At 31.5% G+C, this 22,903-nt stretch overlaps 2 protein-coding genes and 2 long non-coding RNA genes across 5 annotated transcripts in view; 3 read left to right on the top strand and 1 right to left on the bottom strand.

Annotated features, from left to right (window-relative positions):
* LOC143083383 (uncharacterized) overlaps nt 1-22,903 on the top strand; it is a 201,843-nt gene that overhangs the window by 76,283 nt on the left and 102,657 nt on the right. The gene's annotated exons all lie outside the window — the stretch shown is intronic.
* Nucleotides 1-22,903, bottom strand: part of LOC143083385 (mediator of RNA polymerase II transcription subunit 18-like) — a 197,876-nt gene that overhangs the window by 120,654 nt on the left and 54,319 nt on the right. The window lies entirely within an intron of this gene.
* LOC143081808 (uncharacterized) lies at nt 1,109-4,083 on the top strand. Its single transcript, XR_012980100.1, has 2 exons — nt 1,109-1,174; nt 2,320-4,083. It is a non-coding gene; the product is annotated as an uncharacterized LOC143081808 (long non-coding RNA).
* LOC143083380 (uncharacterized) overlaps nt 6,756-22,903 on the top strand; it is a 63,824-nt gene continuing 47,676 nt past the window's right edge. The window contains exon 1 of one of the 2 annotated variants that reach the window (XR_012980672.1): nt 6,756-6,873. This is a non-coding gene — a long non-coding RNA (uncharacterized LOC143083380). Of the gene's footprint in view, nt 6,874-7,410; nt 7,540-22,903 lie in introns of those variants that run through there. The other variant, XR_012980671.1, reaches the window with a different exon arrangement.

Genomic DNA, 22,903 nt, shown 5'->3' with positions numbered 1-22,903 from the left:
CCACCATTGGATGTTGACCATGCAAGAGGGTGCAATGGACATAATTAAAAGAATGTCACAGGCAATACTGTACTACAAGTATCTTTTTTTAAATGCAGGTACTAACACTTCTACTACAAAATATTTCGAATAAAAAATCCAAAATAACCGTAAAAGTACGTACATGTCTTACCTCACTAAGCTAAGTAACGATTTCATACATCTAATAATCCACGAAAAATGATTTCATGGACATCTTCACTGCAATTAACCAGATTTTCAAGATTCGAATGAAATTCATTATCATGCTCTTTTTCATAAAATATTCTGTAATGATTATAGATGTTGTAAACACCGGGTATTCCAATCCGAAATCACTGAAAGACCCCAAGGAGCACTTTCAGAAACGTTTGTAATGGTAAGAAAATAAAATCTGAATCTATGGATAACAAATAAAGATTTTTTTCCCAGCTGTTTCAAAATTTTCATAAATTGCACCTGAGGATTTTGATCCCTCCATGGATTCCGGAATGGGATACACAGTGTTGGATGTTACTGTCTATGCAATTCACACACACATATATATATATCACCTAACTTCATTAAACCTTTACTGTTTGTATTTTTTTGCGAGTTCGGTATGTTCGTCTATTGATTTATCTAAATTTCTCTTCGTATCGACTTACCCTTAAACTACTGTAACATCTATCTGTGCAGAATTTTATACTTCAAAATGTAGATTTAAAAACGGCATTTATTTAATTCAATTTGAAAATAATTAACAAAACTAACATGTCCTTTCTTGTCTTAATTTTATGGTCTTCATTAGTAAACGAAGTAATCTGTTGTCCGACTAACTCACCAATTAACCGAAAAATTAATAAACAGACTACAGTTTGTATCAACTCATTATGACAGAGTGCCATATTGTAAGACAAAGAGGCGATACACAAAAACATATCTCTTGATTAAGAACATGTGGAAGTATATATAAGAATAAGACTTGACTTTGTCTAGAATTGTCTTTTTATTGCTAAAATTATTCAAAGAGTATTGCTAAAGAAGAAAAGGGACTGTAAGATTCTTTATACCTAATTTAATTCACAAATATATACTGATTTTATTTGTAGGATTAAGCTGAAAGTATTTGGTGTAAAAACTTCCCGTTACGACAGTTGAAATATCGGACAAATCGGTGGGTTTATTCACATGCTAAAGTTAACGCACTTAATGTAACACTGCGAAACATGTCTACCTTTTTTGATAAATGATGCGCGTTATATATCACTAAGACGGCAAATCAGCTTATAAACAAATTACTACATATCACTTTGAATTATTTAAAAAATCTGACACATTGTAATAATACAATTTAAAACAATTTAGGCACCCGTAAAGTAGTACAGTCATGAATTGTTAAAGCAAACTTTGTGTAAGTCTTTTGGTCTTTCTCATTATATATGTCAAGCTCTAAATTATCAATAGAATAACAATTATTAGATATAATTTGATTGCGTTAGTCAAAATGTTTGTATCTTATTTGCAACAAGATACAATTGGTCAATGCAGAATGATATTTTTCAATAATTTAGAAGCTTAAGGGAGTATTTCAGTGATTTGATAAAAAAAAAAGCATGATAAATGCATTGTTCATATCCAATTTCATTTAACGAAATCTTGATGTAAATTTCCTTCCGGGGAATGTTTTAATGTGAAGGACTTATAACAAAAATCAGTAAGTCAAACAATCTTTCATCATAAGTTGTAAACCAGATCATGTATGAATGGAATCGATTTTCATATCTGGACTTTTCATGTATTGATCTAGTGCTGTACAATAAATCTCAATCGGTTTATAGCAGGGAAGATAAAGTTGATTGGAAATAGCAATGCCTTACATAGATGGTTTATTTCTGTTGACCAGTAAAGGGAAACAGCTGAAATAAGTATTGTTATGCGTCTACTTTTATACATTGGCTAGAGGTATAGGGGGAGGGTTGAGATCTCATAAACATGTTTAACCCCTCCGCTGTTTTGCGCCTGTCCCAAGTCAGGAGCCTCTGGCCTTTGTTAGTCTTGTTTTATTTTTATTTTTAGTTTCTTGTGTACAATTTGGAGTTTAGTATGGCGTTCATTATCACTGAACTAGTATATATATATTTGTTTAGGGGCCAGCTGAAGGACGCCTCCGGGTGCGGGAATTTCTCGCTGCATTGAAGACCTGTTGGTGATCTTCTAATGTTGTCTGTTCTATGGTCGGGTTGTTGTCTCTTTGACACATTCCCCATTTCCATTCTCAATTTTATATAGTATATTGAATCAAATTAAATTTACTTTTAGGACAATGGCAAGTAATTGGTCAGTCTGTGGTATCTGTGACTTTCGACATATCAACAAACCATCAGTGGTCTGGTGTTCCGAATGCGATGAAGGTCTTTGTGATGACTGCAAAGAACACCACAGCATTTCCAAATCAACACGTGATCATGACACCGTGCCTATTGGTGATTATCAAAATTTACCAACCGAAGTTCTTCAGGTTGCCCAGTCTTGCAGAAAACATAACCAAAAATACCAACTATTCTGTAAAACACATGACTGTCCATGCTGTAAGAAATGTGTTATCGAAGTGCACAACGAATGTAAAAATTTTGTTGATATTGATGACGTCATCAAAAACGTTAAAGCATCAAATGCTTTCTTAGAAATCGAGCTTACCCTTTCCGATATAGCTGATTATATGCAACAGGTCAAGAAAAACCGTGAGGAAAATTTACTTTCCATAAGAGAACATAAAACACAAATTGAAAACGAAATTAAAAAGGCTAGAGAAGCAATTAACATTCATCTAGACACACTTCAAAGGAAGTTAATAGAAGAACTAAAGTTAACAATTGATAAAGAAAATAAAAATATTGACCAATTCCTAAAATCAGTTGAGCAAAATGAGAAAGAAATCAAAGAATTCCAATCCAGTCACTTAAAGATAAATCAACACGCATCTGAACTGCAAACGTTTCTTACTATGAAACAAATGGAGCGTGACGTAACTACAAAAGAGGAATTCATACAATCAATTAGGGAAAGCGATAGTCTAAGCCATGCTCGGTTCTTTTGTAAGATAGACACATATTTGGAGAATTTGACGAATAAGGTTAAAGTATTTGGAGAAGTTATTTCAGAGACGAAACCAAATGATATCCCCTTTCTAAGACAGAAGGATAAACAAGCCCAGTTGATCATTCCTGTACTTGACAAGTCCATAGATAACTTGAAACTAACGTTGGTTCAGTCTGTTAATACGTATAGTAAAGAGGTTAGAGGTTGTACAATGCTTCCGAATGGTAGAATGGTGTTTACTTGTTACTATCCAGGTTATGTTACAGTAGTCAATCAAGATGGATCGAAAGACTTTAGAATTAAACCAGGAAATGCTTTTGATGTCATATATTTAGGCGATAATATTATAGCTGTAACTTCGGGTTGCTACTCACAGTGTGTTTCTTTAATAGATATAGAATTAAAGAATGTCACCAAAACATTGAATATTGGTTCCAGTAATGATGGCATTGCACTAAAGGATAAAGATTTGATATATTGTGGAAGAGGATCGGGGATGAGGAAAATCAGTTTGAGTGATGATTCCGTTAGAACAATAATAATTTCAAAACTACCTGATAGGTCATACGTAACAACATTCAATGACAATTTAATATTTACAGACTCATTCACGAACATAGTAACATGTACTAGTCTGCAAGGACAGGCAAACTGGATATTTAAGGATGAAAGCATACTGAAGCATCCACTTGGTATATCTGTAGACAATGATGGTAATGTGTATGTGATAGGGCGTGATTCTTGCAATGTGGTAGTTATCTCCTCTGATGGACAACGGCATAAACAAATATTATCTGCAAAGGACGGTCTCCAAAAGCCGTCTGCATTGTATTATGACATAGAAACTAACAAGTTGTTAATAGCGAACTCGCTGAATAAGGCATTTTTGTTTGATGTGACATCATAAACAAAATACAATATTGATTTTTTTAGAGTCCTTGGGACCGCTTATTTCTTTTATATTAAATAAAATTTATCAAATTATTTCTGGATTTTTTGTAATTGTTATCATAATAAGTTACAATTGAAAACTTTCTTAGTAGATAACAATGTGCTCACATGTTTGAAAAACAGTCTCTTTTTTTAATTATTGGTCATAAACTATGTATGTCTTGAATATAATGATCTTTAATGTGTGTGTAACTTTGTATGGCCGTTATCCTTCGTATACTTTGGATGTATTTCGTCTTAGGTAGCTCAGAGAGACGCATAAACATTAGTTCAAACCGTTAAGATCTACCACTTTAAATCCTAGATTGTGTATTATAATACAAGTCAGATTGATTGCATATATATTTGACCTTGAAAGTCTCATGAGCATTTAAGTATTACTAAGTAAATAAGTAAGTAAGTATTTATTATAGTGATATGTGTATCATCAAAACATTCATTTAAGTATATACATAGCAATTTGATATTTACACCCGGTCCATTGGACCTATATAGCACTTTAGCAATATTATTAGTTACAATGTGTGCTAGTGACCTAGTACTGTATAAACCAAACACAAGTTGTTTCCTTTTTCCTTTTTCGATATTCAAATTTTGAAAAATATCACAAGTCCAAACTGAATTTTTTTTTCCCTCAAAATTTTTTTTCCTCAAAATTTTTTTCTCAAAATTTTTCTTCCTCAAAAATTTTTCCTCAAATTTTTTTTTTCGTTTTCTTTATCGTTCTCTATTTCCTTATTCGATTTTCATTTTCTTATTCGGTTTCTTTTTCCTTATTCAGTTTCGATTTCCTTATTCGATTTTCATTTCCTTATTCGGTTTCTTTTTCCTTATTCAATTTTCATTTCCTTATTCGATTTCTTTTTCCTTATTCAGTTGCCATTTCCTTATTCGATTTTCATTTCCTTATTCAGTTTCTTTCTCCTTACTTGATTTTCATTTCCTTATTCGGTTTCTTTTTCCTTATTCAGTTTCTTTTCCTTATTCGGTTTCTATTTCCTTTTTCGATTTTCATTTCCTTATTCAATTTTTATTTTCTTATTCAGTTTCTTTTTCCTTATTCGGTTTCTATTTCCTTATTCGATTTTCATTTCCTTATTCGGTTTCTTTTTCCTTTTTCGATTTTCATTTCCTTTTTCAGTTTATATTTCCTTATTCGATTTTCATTTCCTTATTCGGTTTCCTTTTTACTTTTTCGCTATTCAAATTTTTAAAAATATTACAAGTCCAAACTGAATTTTTTTTTTCCTCAAAATTTTTTTTCCCAAAATTTTTTTTTCTCAAATTTATTTTTCACAAATTTTTTTTTCCTCAAAATTTTTTTCCTAAAATTTTTTTTTCGTCCAAATTTTTGTATACCTCAAATTTGGTTTCCCTCATTTCTTCTTTGGTTTCTATTTCCTAATTCCATTTTCATTTCCTAATTCCATTTTCATTTCCTTATTTGGTTTCTGTTTCCTTATTCGATTTTCATTTCCTTATCCGGTTTCTATTTCCTTATTCAATTTTCATTTCCATATTCCGTTTCTTTTTCCTTATTTGATTTTCATTTCCTTTTCGGTTTCTATTTCCTTATACGGTTTCTATTTCCTTATTCGATTTTCATTTCCTTATTCAGTTTCTTTTTCCTTTTTCGATTTTCATTTCCTTTTTCAGTTTATATTTCCTTATTCGATTTTCATTTCCTTATTCGGTTTCCTTTTTACTTTTTCGCTATTCAAATTTTGAAAAATATTACAAGTCCAAACTGAATTTTTTTTCCTCAAAAAATTTTTTCTCAAATTTTTTTTTCACAAATTTTTTTTTCCTCAAATTTTTTTCTTAAAATTTTTTTTCTCTCATTTCTTATTTGGTTTCTATTTCCTAATTCCATTTTCATTTCCTAATTCGATTTTTATTTCCTTATTTGGTTTCTGTTTTCTTATTCGATTTTCATTTCCTTATTCGGTTTCTATTTCCTTATTCGATATTCATTTCCATATTCGGTTTCGATTTCCTTATTCGATTTTCATTTCCTTATTCGGTTTCTATTTCCTTATTCAGGTTCTATTTCCTTGTTCGATTTTCATTTCCTTGATGGGTTTCTATTTCCTTATTGGGTTTCTATATCCTTATTCAGTTTCTATTTCCTTATTCGGTTTATATTTCCTAAAACGGATTTTTTTCCTTATTTAGTTTCTATTTCCTTATTCGATTTTCATTTCCTTGTTCGGTTTCTATTTCCTTATTCGATTTTCATTTCCTTATTCGGTTTCTATTTCCCTATTTGATTTTGATTTCCTTATTCGGTTTCTATTTCCTTATTGGGTTTCTATTATCTTATTCAGTTTCTATTTCCTTTTTCGATTTTCATTTCCTTATTCGGTTTCTATTTCCTTATTATATTTTCATTTCCTTATTCAGTTTCTATTTCCTTTTTCAGTTTCTATTTCCTTATACGGTTTCTGTTTCCTTATTCGGTTTCTCTTTCCTTATTGGATTTCTATTTCCTTATTCGGTTTCTATTTCCTTATTCGATTTTCATTTCCTTATTCGGTTGCTTTTGCCTTATTCGATTTTCAAATTTTGAAAAATAAAAGTTAAAACTGAAACACAAAAAAAAACAATTTCTCAATTTTTTTTCCCCTCAAAATGTTTTTTTTTCGTCCAAGGATTTGTATAGTGAGAAGGATAGGAATCTCGCGAGCATTTTGCATTGGCTGTATATAAAAAGCTACGTATACGAGATTTTGGCGAGATAAACCGTGATGCATCTCGTTTGTCGTTTTATGTCATCCATTAACAGTTGAATTCGTGTCGCATCAAGATTAAAGTCAGCCTATTGTAAGTATAATATATATATTTGCATGATGATACTTTTATATGTAAGATTATGTCAGTTCAGATTAAGAAATCAATTAATATCGTTATTATACGCATTATTTACAGCTAAATTGACTATGCATATTTTCTCCTGGTCATCGCCATAATCCCGCCCAAAAAGGCTGTCCAAATCGCATATTTGAGTTCAATCTCCTCCTTCAAAATGAGGAATTATGTGAAAAAAACTTTAATAATATGAAATAAATGTGTATGATACGTAAACAGTTCAAATAATATAGTGAAAGGTGCTTTGGTTGTTGTTATTTTGATGAATGTTTCAGGCCGACCTGTCTAAAATGGTTCCGCGTCAGTGCAAAGTAGGATGGGTTTAGATAAAATCAATAAAGTATCTCATTTAGTCGATTTCAGCTATGACACGTAATTATTTCATTTAAGTATAGTTTGTTTGGTGTTCTTTAAAAAAAGGGCTTGTAAATTGATAACGTGTGCTATTATCGTCGTTTTAAAATACCACTACGGTCACCAGATGCATCCAAATGTCGTCATTATGGGCGGGATCAAATTAACATGAATTAACTTCATTGATCTCGAATTTTCTGAGAAAACGTGATGGAAATGTTTACATCTATACTTGCTTCTGTGTTAAATTGGATGTTAACAACAAAGGTACTGTATTTCTCGACAGAATTATGCCTTTTAAAACGGCCTATTGTGCATACATGTATGTTCACTACAGGTCGGAGAGAAGACCTTGTAAGCAGTCATATAATTACCCTTTTTCATATTGCTTCTTTTTGTGTTTACTATAACTATGGTGAGAATTTCTACCTACTAGAATTATATATTAATGATCTGTTACAAAGGTTTCAGGAGTAGGAGATGGGTGAATTAGAATGTCCGTAAAAGAACTCTGAAATCAGAGACAGCTAACAGTGGCGAATCTAGCCATTTGAAAAAGGGGGTTCCTAACCCAGGACAAGGATTTGTATACAAATCCTTGCCCAGGACAAGAGGGGGGGGGCTTGTTCCAACTATATGTCCCCATTCAAATGCATTGATCGTCCAACAAAATGGAGGAATCCAACCCTCGGAACCCTCTCCCTGGATCCGCCACTGGCTCATGTTTTGTCTGTTGTTATTTACATTTTATATGACATTTTATACAAATCCTTGGTCTAACTCTAAATAAAATTATTCAAGAACATGTATATAATCAGAAAGAGACTACAACAAGGTATAAGCCAGTGTCGAAATGATAAAAGAAAGGTGCACATATTTGTGCTGAAGCGCAGCTGGCATTTGAACACCCCCTTTATTCCTTCATTGAATAATTGGAAAATGCACGATCATCCGAACATCACAATCTACAATTTTCTACCAGTACAAGCTAGTGCTACGACTTAAACCTAGTCTAAAATATTCATCTTTAAAAAATCCAACTAGCCAAGGATTTGTCTTGCTATACAAATCCTTGGACCGCCAAATAAATTAAGAGACAGAAAAACTGCTTTTATGGCTTGTTAGTCTGGCAAACATTTGTTAAGTCTGAAATTCATTATGGTGAAAAACTATACAAAATCACAAGCTGATGTAAAAAAACAGAAAGGACAGTCTGCAAATTTTAAGTTTGTCTCAAGTTGCTGTTCAATTGTTATGTTTTGATTTACATGTTCAGTATGTACATGTTTTTGTATATGTTAAGAGTTTGCATGTACAAATGTATGTATGTAAGTAGATCCATCTGTTTACAAGTTTATAGTTATAACTTTAATTGTCTGAATAAATTTAGAAACTACTTTGGGATAACCAAATGTGTAAATATATATATATTTATCAAACTTTCTGTAATGGTCATTTATCTTATAAAAGATTACTGTACAACTGTTGAAAAGATTGCATATAGTGTGATTTCTGTGAAAATATATAACTTTTACAAAAAAAATAATATCAGGGCTCACTATTCAAAATGTTTAGACATGTTAAAGGTGTACAATGCCTAGATAATTTCTTATACTTCAGAGGAGCACAATACTTTGTACGTACGGTACAATGTATAATATTTTTGAGAGGACATTTATTTTTTTTTACATTCATTGAATGCAGTATAAATATTTATTTGTATTTTTCACGCCTTACTTTTTTCATATTTTGTTAAGACAGGAAATTTATTTTCATTTACAAATAGACAATCATGCCATATGTACAATGTAATCTTAATTTATAACATTCAGGGATATTGTTTGCCTTAAATTAGTGGAGAATAAGGCTTTTTCCCCTGGAGAAGAATCCAAATTTGAAAAAAATGGCTTAAAATTATTCCCAAACAGTGCAGTCTCAGTAGTAACTTTGCATGAATTCAAACTGAAAAACACTCAAATAAATAAAAGGTTGTCTGAATTAGGAGTCCCTTCAAAAATCCTTAGTAAGAACCCTGTATTATAGTCCAGTCGATTTGTGCAGATTTTTGACAAAATTGCTCAGATTGTGGTAAAAGCATGAAATTTGGCATAGTAGTAGTATATGTCATGGACAACATTTAAAGCTATGGACCCAATCTGAAAATCGAAATTGGCGGAAGAGGCGGCCATTTTAAAATGGCGGCCGTTTGATCTCAATAGATTAATAATAGAAAATCATGAAAATGATATTATAGAAGATATTGACATGAAATCTGGTTGATAGAATAACAGTGCTGAATCCAATTGTCTTGTAGAACAACAGTTTTGGAAATATTACCCATATTGAATGGCGGCCATCTTGAAAAATCTTCTTTTTTTATAAGCCAAAATATGTAGTCATTATTCGATATAATAAAAAAAATGCATTGTGGAAGATATATATAAATGTATTTGTTTGAGCTATATAAACAGGACAAATAGCTAGCCTATCCCCTTCCCCCGAGTAATTCTTCTGTTTTGTAGAGGGTACAAAAGCATTAAAACGCGGACACGAAGAAGATCATAAAATGAACTATTATTCTGAAAGCAATATTCGTGCAACCGCTTGTTCAACATAGAATAACAGGAGAATTTTATTTTATACATAGAAATAAAGCAAGAAAACATTTGTATACCTTTCGTTTATAATAGTTGGCTGATTACTGGATAATTCGTTTTGTTGATATTGTTCATTTGAAACAACTTTCAAAAACCTTGATTGCAGACATAATGAATTTTATATCATACACGTAATGTTATAAGAACATCAACTGCTCAAATGTTCTCAATTGACGTTAACAATATCTAACAATAAATGAAATGTACATGTACATGTTTTGTCAAACCACACTTTGTTTATCATATTCTATCACATTGTCCTCCACATTAACATAGAGTAGTACAACTTAATACTGCCTTTACACATTTGTAGTTCCTTAGTAACCGTGTTCACTTTGACTTATAAGTTAAGCACTTGCTGCAGGAAATTATTATATAGTCATATGGTATATTCATCACAATTGACAAGGAATGTCATCTGAGGACTTCATATATATTTATTTTTTGTAGCCATCTTGAATGATGGCCATTTTGAAAACATGAATTTCCAATATATCATTATTCGCTAATCTTATTAATTCACTGTTTGCATTCATACTTTTTTTTACTAATTTAGAATCATATTCAAAACAGTGTAGCTGTGGCCATTGATTGACGACCTTAAATTATCCCATTGACTGGGGCAGATTATGTGAACGTTTGTCTGTAACGACCGCTGCTCACTATGTACTTGTTAAAGACACTTAAACTGTGGGGTCACAAAAGGTTCTCAACACCTAAATAAAGAAATTAGAAAAACTAATCAAGAATAACACGATGTTTTGATTTATATCAATAATATAAATCAAAACATAAAGTTATTCCTGATTAATTTTTTGAATTATTTTAATATTAAAGGCGTTAAGAACCTTTGGTGACCCTACAGTTTAAATTCTATAATAAGTAAGTAGTGAGAAGTTGTCGTTACAGACACACGTTCACCTAATCTATCTCAGTCAATGGGATAATCTAAGGTCGTCAATCAATGGCCACAGCTACACTGTTTTGAATATGATTCTATATTGGATATTCACAAAGAGGTCAGATAAGGCATGCACATGTTTACAAAATTAAGATATCAGTATCAAAATTTCTGTTACTTACACGTTTGCCTAAGTAACTTTTTAAAACAGAAATGACGTATATATTATATAATTTATGACCAAAAGTTGTTTTTTTGGAAAAGATCAAAATTGTAGATTTCGAAAACACTGGAACTAGATATAAGAAAAACATAATGGCAATTAGACTGGAAGGAATGTGTGAAACGGCAAGAGAGGACATGTAAGGGTTTGCAATGACAAGCAGATACAAACAGAACAGTCATAGACATTTGAGCTGGCAATCACTCTTTTGATGCAAGCATACGAAGATGTTGGGTCTTGAATTGGTTTTCCTATCGTTCAATTCGAAACAGTTGAATGAGGGCTATGGAACTGCAGAAGCCCTCCAGAATCACAAGGCCAAATGACACAAACCATGTCAAACAAATTTTCAGACCTCAAAATATTTCATCAGCAAAAGGGAAAACATACTTCTGATGTTGGAGATAAGTTGCCAATTGAAAGGAAACAATGAGTAACCAGACACTGTAAAGTGGAACTGGATCAAAAGGAACAATGACTGCAATGTATTTTTTCTGTGGTGATGTATCTGAAGATCTCCATGATACATCGACATTTTCAAATCGACAAAAATAGGGCATGACTGTACACTTGTACTACAAGACATATTCCCTTAGCCAAAGTAAGAGCTGGAGATGTCAAATCACTAGTATCATGCTTGATGATTGATGAAACTTGACAACATAGCAAATAGGCAGAATAAAAGACACAGAAAGAAAGCCAAGAATCTTTTATCCTTGGAGTTGTGCTTTCCTAAATAATGAAATACATTGATGGCACACGGTCTGGAAGAAGTATTGTACCAATCTCCAAGCTTGCAGATCACATTAAATTGTACAGTAAACGCCTGGAAGCTCTTGGAGTTATCATGGAAGGAAAAACTGATACAACGCAGTTAACAAAATTGGAATGTAGCTGCTATAGGATATCTATAAGCATACAAGCAAGATGGATTAGTGCTGTTGATTTTCAACAAATGTAATCGTGAAGCTCTGAAACAGACCTAATAAAAAAGGGTAAAAATGAAGGCATCACCATAGCCATAGCAGGCAAAATATATATGTTTGATACTAAGAATAACTTTACAGGGATACTCAATAACAGCTGTTGACACGAATCAGTTTAACAGACACTAGTAGCACGATTTCAGTCTGAAACGGTCATTTTGGTCTGATCGTATCTTAATTGACTGGATTTACCGCTAGAGGAAAACTCAAGATTTTTCAGATCGTTAAGTCTCCATTCGGATCGATAGTCTCATTAGGTAAATTAGTCCCGTTAAGGCATGTCAAGATATTTAAGACTGTATCTTCTAGCGAGCTGTTTAGATCCGTTAAGACCGTGTCAGACCAAAACAGACCATGGATACAAACTGACGTCAAGATGTTGTCAGACCGTGTCCAGTCGTGTTCAGATTTTAATAATTTGGACACAAAACGAGTGAAACTTTCCCATTATTTATCAGGGGTTGCTCCCCTTTCAAGAATAAAATAAAACTGTGAAAGAAGACGATTTTTTTAACTGAAAGTCTACCACGTCCCCTTAATCATATTATTTAAATAAAACAAATATTCAATTTGAATTCTAACTTCTTCCTATTTAATTATTTAACACTGTTTTATAATTATATAAATAAAAAAAGTAGCTCAAAGTCATACTGCTGCACAAATCGCCGCGAATTGACTAAAAAAATCAACAGATTGCCGAAATAATATTTGATTATTGAATATAAGCACCTGAACCTTTATATTTAATGGTTTATAAGTGATTGCAATACGTTTTATATGCAATTACAGACTGCCGTACGTGGTGAAGAATTTGTCATTCATTTTTACACCCTTATTTAATAATAACGGATGTCGGCCGTGAACACTTGAAAACGTGATCTTAATATGTTAAATTAAATTTAAGATGTAACTATTTTTAAATATTGTAAATGAATGCATTATCATTTATCTTTTTATGTTACCTATATAAATTGCATTTGAGTAAATTTGAGGAAGAGAAAAAAATATATAGATATAACTCTGTCTTTTATCGTTTTCCGTTTATTGTCATGACATTGTCCGTTAACTTTATTTTTGCCAGACTCATGCGTTTGACTTTCCATCTTTATTTTTTAATGTGTCTATAATCCGAGAGCCTTTTGTAAAAAAAAAACTACATACCAGAAGCCTTCGTTAAAAAATAAAGTTTGAATATTATAGCAGAAAAAGGCTTATAAATTCATTCAAATTTATATTTGAAATAGGATAAATAATCAAGAAAATGTTTATAAATACGTCAGACACTGTACTTAAAGTACATTTAAAGACCAGGTTACATATATGTTACATGCATACAGCATAATATTAAAGCTGGTTTAATTTGAATGACTATCCATTAGGGACATTTTTCGACGATAATTAATCAAATCTGACAAGTTTAATTAAAAACGGAAAATAATTCTTCGCCCGTAAACGATTTAACGTTACCGTACCCTCTTTATTTTTGTTGCATTCATGTCGCATGTGTGTCGGCAGTGTCAGCGCTTCTAATAGCTAACTTATTTTACACAAAATCGTTGACATGGTAGAAGGAAACTATAGTACAATATAAGCTGAGCTGAAAATTGCAATTGGTGAGTAGAAATGAATATTTTAATACATGTCTATCAGAATAATCATTGATCATGGATCATCACCCAAGAGTTTGAAGGAAAAATGTTCACATTTGTTAAATTTGTGCATACAGGTATGAATCGACGTTCCAATACTCCACACTCTTAGATAGTAGCCTGTTTAAAGGCAAAGTAAGAATTTGGGCTTGTTAAAAAATTGTTTCTGTGATTGGACCCCCCCCCCTTTTCATGTTTTTTGGAAGATCAATGCATGATTTAAAAAGTTACATATAAACTAGTATGGTTTAAACCCCCTTTTAAAATTGGCTGGATCCACCCCTGTTTATTGCCTAACATGCATTGACATGTGGGGTATTCACAATGGTATGGTTGTGCGGGATGGCCTATACAACAGTTACAAGACCTAAACCCCTGATCGAGTAATCCTACATATTGTATGTTAATGTATTGATAACTGTCACGTCCTAAATTTGCATGAAATATTTGTCACTTTTTTTTATTAACCAATAACCAACCAATCTTCACATGTTACGATGTAGTCCGAGACAAGCTTGTCTGGCAAAACAGCCGTTTGGACGTCAGAGTAATCTCGGACTAGTTACGACGATGATATACCTATTTATATAGCCACTGGTGGGTGATGTACAATAATTATAATTTGTCACATATGTGTTATGAATACCTTCAACATGTTCAAGGCTTGGGTTTGTATATGCAATAACCTCAAAATTGCCCGGGGCAAAAAAAAGAGTATATTGATATTGTGCCCTGACATGCCTGATTCCAAATGATGAGACGGCATTGCGTCCTTAACAACAATTTTTAACACTTTTCATCTTTTGTGATAAGAAATTTAAGATTTTACCGGGTATGATTCATTATTTTGTTATAAATGATTTGTTATGCTCTAAATTTTGTAGAACTTAAATATATGTTATAACAAGAAAAAGAAATTATGTTGAAATATTTATTTTTAGCTTTTGTATATTATTCACTGTCATGACTGTCATGACTAAATAAAAATTAGATCCCACGCATGCGCGGCATAGTTAAATAAGTGCCCGACACGTTATCATCAGTATGTTGATGGATTATAAAGAAGAAGAAGAAGAATCTTATAAATACTATTTGCTTTGTCACCATGTCACGTTGGTAGTAATATTCAACAAATTCTATTTTAAAATAAAAAAGTATTATAAATTGATCACAACAAGTATAGTGCTATAGCCTCTATTAGACAGTAACCCTTCAATTAAGTATACACCTAAGAAAACATTGATGTAGAAAGAGAGAACATTTTGTTTTAGAAATAGAACCTCAAAAAAGGGTTTTATTCTTCTTCTCATAAGGGACTTATCAATTAAATTGTATAAGTCATAAATTCATTTCTTTACATCATTAAACTTTGTTGTCAAGCAAATTATGATTGGCATTTGCTAGTTTTTCTTGTAGATAAATACAAGTTTATATATAATAAATACTTTATTCTTAATGTATATTTTTTTTGTAGATAAGATATCACATTGGTTTGAGCATGATTCCCAGCCAGATTATGAAGCGGCATATATCATGTATATCAATGTATATATATATAGGAAATATATAGTGTCACTAAGTTACTCTCATATGGTACCTCATTTGTACCTGTAGCTATAAATTGTGAAATGGTGGATTCATTCATAATTTTGTGTTACTTATTGGTTTGGAAATAACGTTGATAGAGCTAACAGCATTATGTCATCATGACATGATGTACAGTTGATGGGATGATCTGATTGGACAAAAAGAGAATCGTGAATTGAACAAATAGCAAACTTACAATTCATAGAAAAAATGTAGGAAATACAATGTACTACATTACTTGGTGACAGAGCATACCTTTGATATATATATATATATATATATTTGAAATAAGTAATATTAACAATTTGAAATAAAGAGAATTTAAAGTTTTCTAGGAATATTAGTAGTGCATCATATCTTAATTCCATGATTATCTTGGATAGTTATATCATTAAGAATAGAAAATTGGAATAATGGAAATTTCTAGTTTCAGTGAATATCAATCATTGTCAATACTAAAAGTGCAGCATCATGATCATACATCATCTGATTCACCTTGGATAATTATTCATTTGAAATAAGAATTTGGATATAATAAGAGTTTCTATGCTGCCATTGCTATTGTTGGCTACATGTACCACCAGGGAGTGTTAAACCTCCTTTACTTTCCATGAGGGTCTGTCACGGTCCATCACTATTGGTTAGTGTCATATATATGCATGATGATGGAAGTTTTTACCAACCTAGACAAGCTTTACAGCCCTGGCATGGTTGTTGGTTAGAGTCGAATGACAGCTTGCTGTATAGTTATAATAGTCTGCATGTATCTACATGTATTTTAATAATCTTCTAAATTACTGTTCATTCTGAAACTGGCATTTTATAATAGTAGTCAAACATATTAAACAATACATGTACTTCAAAGTATCATTTTATTTTGTCTCGCCTTACACAAAAGTCATGAAAGTTGGTTGTATACAAGAAATTTGTATTACAGTCTTGGGGTGATGATGTAAGCTATTTTATAGAGCTTTACATTTTAAAAGCTAAAAGAGCTGGATGTTTCTTGTCTTGTATTCAGATGCTAGTAGCTAATATGTTATGATGTTTCAGTTTGCCATTATATGTACATTGCACCTGACCCCATTTTCATGGTTCAATGACTGCATGTAAAATATACTGTTACTTAATCAATGAAATGCTCTTTTATACTGTATATTTTATATATGTAATTGGATACATTTTATTGTATATGAGTATTTTGAAAGATCTACTTGTCTATCAGGTTGGGTTGACCTGACCTTGACCTTCATGGATAATTTAAGTGATTAAGGTTATTTCAGTTTGATACAATGTTAACATGGTTAGGTTTGTTTCTCAGTTTATACTTCCTAATAAAATTGACATTGGAAATGGGGAATGTGCCAAAAAAGACAACAACCCAACTTCAGAGCAGACAATAGCCGAAGGTCATCAATGTTTCTCATAAGCTATAAGCTACATTGTACATGTATAGGATCACTACTTTTGGCATAATTATGGAATAAATGTAAGTTGTACATGTTTGACATTTTTGAATGGCTTATTTCATCTGACAATGACACCATTTTCATGGTTTTTATGTTTAGTCTTTTTCTCTGTTTCTATTGTTACTATAAACGTTTAACCATAAATTTGGGGTATGGAAGAACTGTGAAATTCAAAAATTCATGAAATTCATGAAATTATCTGTCATATATCTGTCTAGCATGGTTATTTTGACTGGACTTCATTTTAATGGATTATTGATAATGTAAAGTTTATGTGATACTTATCATGCTTATAGACTAGTAAAATCTTCTTATTACAGAATTTCAATAAAAAGATCATGAATAAGGCCACATTTAAAAGAATGTCTGTTTCCCATCCCAGGGGGCTTATTTTTTATCTGGGTGTGGGGAGGGGAAACAATTTTTATTTTGGCCTAAGGAGATATGGTGAGACGACTATCAACCATTTAAACCATGTAGACCAAGTGATTTACTTGTTAGTCACTATATAATATGTCACTGCACACCCTTCAACAATGACCAAAAACTAAAACTTTATAATGAGCACCCTATAAAAGGTTCAGCCTGTAATGAGGCATCTGACACAGTTAATGTAAAATATTCAGACGAGAAACCCAACAGTGATGACAATTTGATTTATTATACCATACCCTCCCCCCTCCCTTGAAGTTAAATGTCTAATCCCTTGGTGTACTGATATGAATAGTATTTTACTGGAAATGTTTCGGAAAATAGATATTGATGCTAACGTAAATATTTTATCCAATAAAAAGACAGGAAATAAGTCGGTGAACCAAAAAAGTTCAAATCTAATTGAAAATTAAAGTGCCCATGAACTCACTGATCATGCACGAGTGATTCTATTCATAAAAAGTGTCCGTGTAATAATTAAGAAGAGTCTGTGTATCATCGAAAAAGAGTCTGTGTAACACCCCTTAATGTACTGTTTTTCTATAGCTCTGCAGGGGGGGGGGGGGGGGGGTCAAAGTCGTTCAAAGGTCACTGTACGGCCTTTAACAATGAGCAAAATCCATACAGCATTCTAGTACGGCATACGTTTTACCTCAGCGAACTCACTGTCTTGGTGATGTATCAATCATTTGCTTCAGGTCGATCCATTTCGCATCTCGTCATGAATATGCCTGATATATTTGCCACTGGACATTAAGGTAGCAATCAATTTATCAGTTTCATTTAGTGATGCATGCTACTTATATATAGTTCTCAAATGATAATTGTCTAAAACTGTTTCCATTTTTGTGTATTTTATTTTTTAGCGTAAATTTTAGAATTTCTTTCCGAATCTTTCTCTTTGCATTTATTTGTTTGTAAACATTTAATAAAGTAGTCCATGTCAGGGGTTAGATTGTATACAGCCAATCTAGGACCAGGGCAGTAGAACAGAAAACAGTCTCCATTGTATACATACATATGCATTTATGTTGAAGCGTAAAACAACGACATGTAGTTGAGCTCGTTTTGGTGAAACAATTACTGTCAAATCTTTATATATATATATATCTGGTAAAGTTGTCATAAAAGCAAAAACGGACGAAAAAGTTGGCTACAATTTATAATAAGACTAAACTTATTTTGGCCGTTTCGTTTCTTCTAAAGTGTTAAATTCAACCATGCGACTGGCTTACTTGGAGATTCAGGTGACCTTTTTCGTTTTTTAGAAATTTTCAATAAAAGTTCGTATATCCCTTCAACGATTTATTCAAATTTTTTTAACGTATAGATAGCGCGAAACTCTCACTACACCATGCATAGACTATTTTTTTTTTCGACCAAATGCGGCTGCTTATTTATACAACCGAACAACCAAACGTCCGCACCCAATTTTAGCAAAGATATACTGTCGAACGGGAGATGTGAATATTTCTATACCCAATCAATCATTTGGTTTTGAAAACAATTTTAAAGGTATACATTAATACGACATCAACCCAACGACACATATCAATCAAAACATTAAGAGTCAACACACAGATTTTTGTTATAGAAAGAAACCTATACAGAATAAAAAGCCTAAACCGCAACAAGACTAAATAATACGGGAGCAGTGATTTTTTTTAGACAAAAATGCAAGTGTTCCGTAGAAATATTTCACGTACCATTTTTTTTTATTTCGATCGTTGAAAATTATAGCAGGTGGGATATAAATCAGTAGATTTAGGACAAAACTATAATATGGAAATATAATATGAAAATTAAGCCTGCTTTGTACTAGACCGACACACTGAGATGGATTTTTAACGTGTAAGTTCACAAGCTAACAGTTCGAAAGAAAGAAAAAAACTCTTTAACACTGGACACTTTTAATTTGCAAAACACTCATTTGCAAATCCGCCGCCGCCTCAAACAAGAGCTACAATATCATGTATATAACCAAAATGTGCGGAATTACATGGGATTCAATAATTTCATTGGTTTTTTACTGTTACTTTCATATTTATTTTGCAATTTGAATTATAAAAACATGGGATTTTCAATATCCCATGGGACAGGGCAAAATCCCATGGGATTTACCATTATCCCATGGGATTTTGGTTAAATCCCATGGGATTTTTTTTGTCCCATGGGATATTTGTTGTCCCATGGGACAAAAAAAATCCCATGGGACTATAATTATCCCATGGGATTTTTAATATCCCATGGGACAAAATAAAATCCTATGGGATTAAAATTATAAATATATATATATAAATATAAAGTTATGTGTATGTTACAATGAATGCTGTTTGGTAGTAAAATGTTTTAAATGTATACGAGTTTTTTTTATATTTTTTATATATACATAATATATAATTTTTTTTTTAATTTTGTCACAAACATGTTTTTTATTTGTTTATATGACAATAAAGATTATTCTTATTTTGGAATGTATAATAATAATATTTTACAGTCAAAGAATAAAGTCCTTTCACTGAAACAAAATGATGAAATTTCTAAATAAATGAAAAAATATTGTTTTGAAATCTTTGTCTTGTTTATTCTATTATGAAAAATAAAACTGAAAAAATATATCATATTCTGACTGAATAGTTCACTCTTTTCATGAGGTAAGATTTTCTTTGTTATAGGTTCATTGCAATACTTGTATAGGCAAACGATTTGAATTATATATAACTTTGTGGTGTACATAATAGTATGCTTATATTTGCAAATTTATAATGTAAACACTTTTTGTTAAAGTTTTTGCTTTCTTTATTCACAACTTGCTATGTACAATTATTCAGTCCACTATATAAGAGTGAAGTCAATAAATAATTTCATTCACTAGAATATTCCTGCAATTCTTAGACAAAACATTTTTTCAATCTGTTCTTCAAAGATCTTCCTCTGTACATCTTTATTGAATCGAGAGATTCAAATGAGAAGACAAAGCAAGTTTATTTGGACAACAACATTCTTATATCTTGTTCATTCGTTCCATCTTTCAATTGATAATTACATTGTTGTATTTATATGATCAAGTTCTTGTGCATCAATGATCGTGATGATATGACTCCTTTTTGTTTATAGTCATCATGTTGAAATTTCCTCTTTCAAATAAATGTAGGAAAAAACATGTTCCATTTCAAATTAATAAAAAAGTCGCACTATGGAGAAAAATATCAGCTTTAAGTTTTCAGTTCAGTATTGATCTGTGAATGATGACCATGAAAATCCAGTTTTCTGACCTACAAATACACAAACTCAAAAATTATCAGTGAAGAGATCAATAAAATGGCTATTTTATCATGATTATGATTAATATGATAAACTTTCATTTAAATATTCAAGTACTAAATTACAGAAATCGCTTAAATTTTATAATAGTTTAGTTAAAGTACAGCTTATTTAAAATTATAATAAAAAATATAGGCCACCGTTGAGTTAAATAAGATATTACATTTTTAATGCCAAAAAATGGCATTTTTGCACCAAAGGGAGATAATTTGGAGCTTTTTCAATGATATATGCATTTTAAAAGTCATCTGGGGCCAAACCGAATTGATTGTTTTGAATGATTTGGTGTACCATATGATAAAGAAATAAATAAATTGAGTTATGAAAAAAAAATATTAAAACATTTTTCTGAAATTGTTATACCCTAGAGCCTCCTTAAATGTCATTTGATCTCTATTGGAGAAATGTCTCATTGGAAATCAGACTGCTAAGTGTTTCTTATTTTTATATCAACCCAGCCATATTATACCTGTCTAATATCAGGAGCTTGTACATAGTTCAGTGGTTGATGTTGGTTCATACCCGTCATTTTTATTTTTCATAATTTTTTGTTTTTATAAATTAGTCTGGTATATTTGACGTTTGAATTGATGCTCTGTTTCAAATTTGGTTAGTGTTGACTTTTATAGATTACTATAACATGTATAGGGTATGGGTTTTCTCATTACTTACAGGTCATCAATGGCCTCTAATAAGTAATTACAATGCTTACATCCACTAAATTGAACTCTGATGGATAGTTTTCTCTTTAATCATACCACATCTTATTTTAATAAATATTTAATTATTATTCAAGGACAAAAAATTTTATAACAGTGGACTTACCATTTAGGCTTTGTTGACCTCTGTAAATCTTATTTTGTTGATAATTTCTTCTGTTTATAGTTTCCCCTTTATCTTTCATGTTCTTGCCCTACACATAAAAGGGTAAACATCATTTAATGACAAAAATAACTACTACATGTATTACATAATTAGTAGGCAACTGAAAATTTTGTCTTATTTGTATATAACATCAACTTACTCATCATTCTTGCTGTTCAATATCATGAATATTATCATTATTCTATAAATATGAGGTCACAGTAAAATTAACCTTGGCAGGCAGACATCTTTTTTTATTTGATACCTTGTAGTCATTCCATACAACAAGTAGACCTATGCTTAAAAAATCTAAGGCCAAAATTAAAAATATGTTTGTTTCCCCTCCCCCCACACGGGTCAAAAATAAGCGCCCGGGTCAAAAAATTATTTTCCACAAAAAAATCGAAATTATTTTTTTCCTGAAAATAATTTGTTTCCATTTTTGGAAAGTGCTTGAAAGCAGAAGGATTGATAATCTAAATAAATACACTCAAATTGAGCACAAACAACTGATAAGTGGCCTGGACTGGACAAGTCAAACCATTCATGTGACCATGCTATGACAATCACATCCAGTTAAAAAAAACTACAGGCTCTCAAGAGCCTGTGTCGCTCACCTGTTAATGTGTTTACTGATGTCGGCCATATTCGTTGGTAGGCGGGGTCATTAGACACTTTTTTTTTAAATAGATACCCTAGTATTATGATTGTGGCCAAGTTTGGTTAAATTTGGCAACGTAGTTTTAGAAATGATTTTTATACAAGTTACAAAAATGACGAAAAGTTGTTCAATATTGACTATAAAGGGCAATAACTCCTTAAGGGGTCCTCTAACAATTTTGATCATGCTGACTTATTTGTAGATCTTACTTTGCTGAACATTATTGCTGTCTACAGTTTATCTCTATCTATAATAGTATTCAAGATAATAACCAAAAACTGCAAAATTACATTAAAATCACCAATTTTAGGGCAGCAACCCAACAACAGGTTGTCCAATTCAACTGAAAATTTGTGAGGGGATATATCTTATTCTGATGGACATTTAAATCTTGAAAGATTTGCCCTAAATGTCTTAGTTTCAAAGATATAAAGCAAAACCTGCATTTTACCACTATGTTCTAATTTTAGCCATGTCGGCCATTTTGTTTGGTAGGCTGGGTCATCAGACACATTTTTTAAACTAAAAACCACAATGATAATTGTGGCCAAGTTTGGTTAAATTTGGCAAAGTAGTTTCAGAGAAGAAGATTTTTAAAAAAGTTACAAAAAATGATGAAAAGTTGTTAAAAATTGACTATAAAGGGCAATAACTCCTTAAGGGGTCGACTGACAATTTTGGTCATGTTGACTTATTTGTAGTCTTACTTTGCTGAACATTATTGCTTTACAGTTTATCTCTATCTATAATAGTATTCAAGATAATAACCAAAAACTGCAATATTTCCTTAAAATAACCATTTTACAGGCAGCAACCCATCAACAGGTTGTCCGATTCGTCTGAAAATTTCAGGGCAGATAGATCTTGACCTGATCAAC

Source organism: Mytilus galloprovincialis, chromosome 7, assembly GCF_965363235.1.
Source record: "Mytilus galloprovincialis chromosome 7, xbMytGall1.hap1.1, whole genome shotgun sequence".
NCBI lineage: Eukaryota > Metazoa > Mollusca > Bivalvia > Mytilida > Mytilidae > Mytilus > Mytilus galloprovincialis.
Note: the sequence above shows the minus strand (reverse complement) of the source record. Positions and strands in the feature narration are given on the sequence as shown.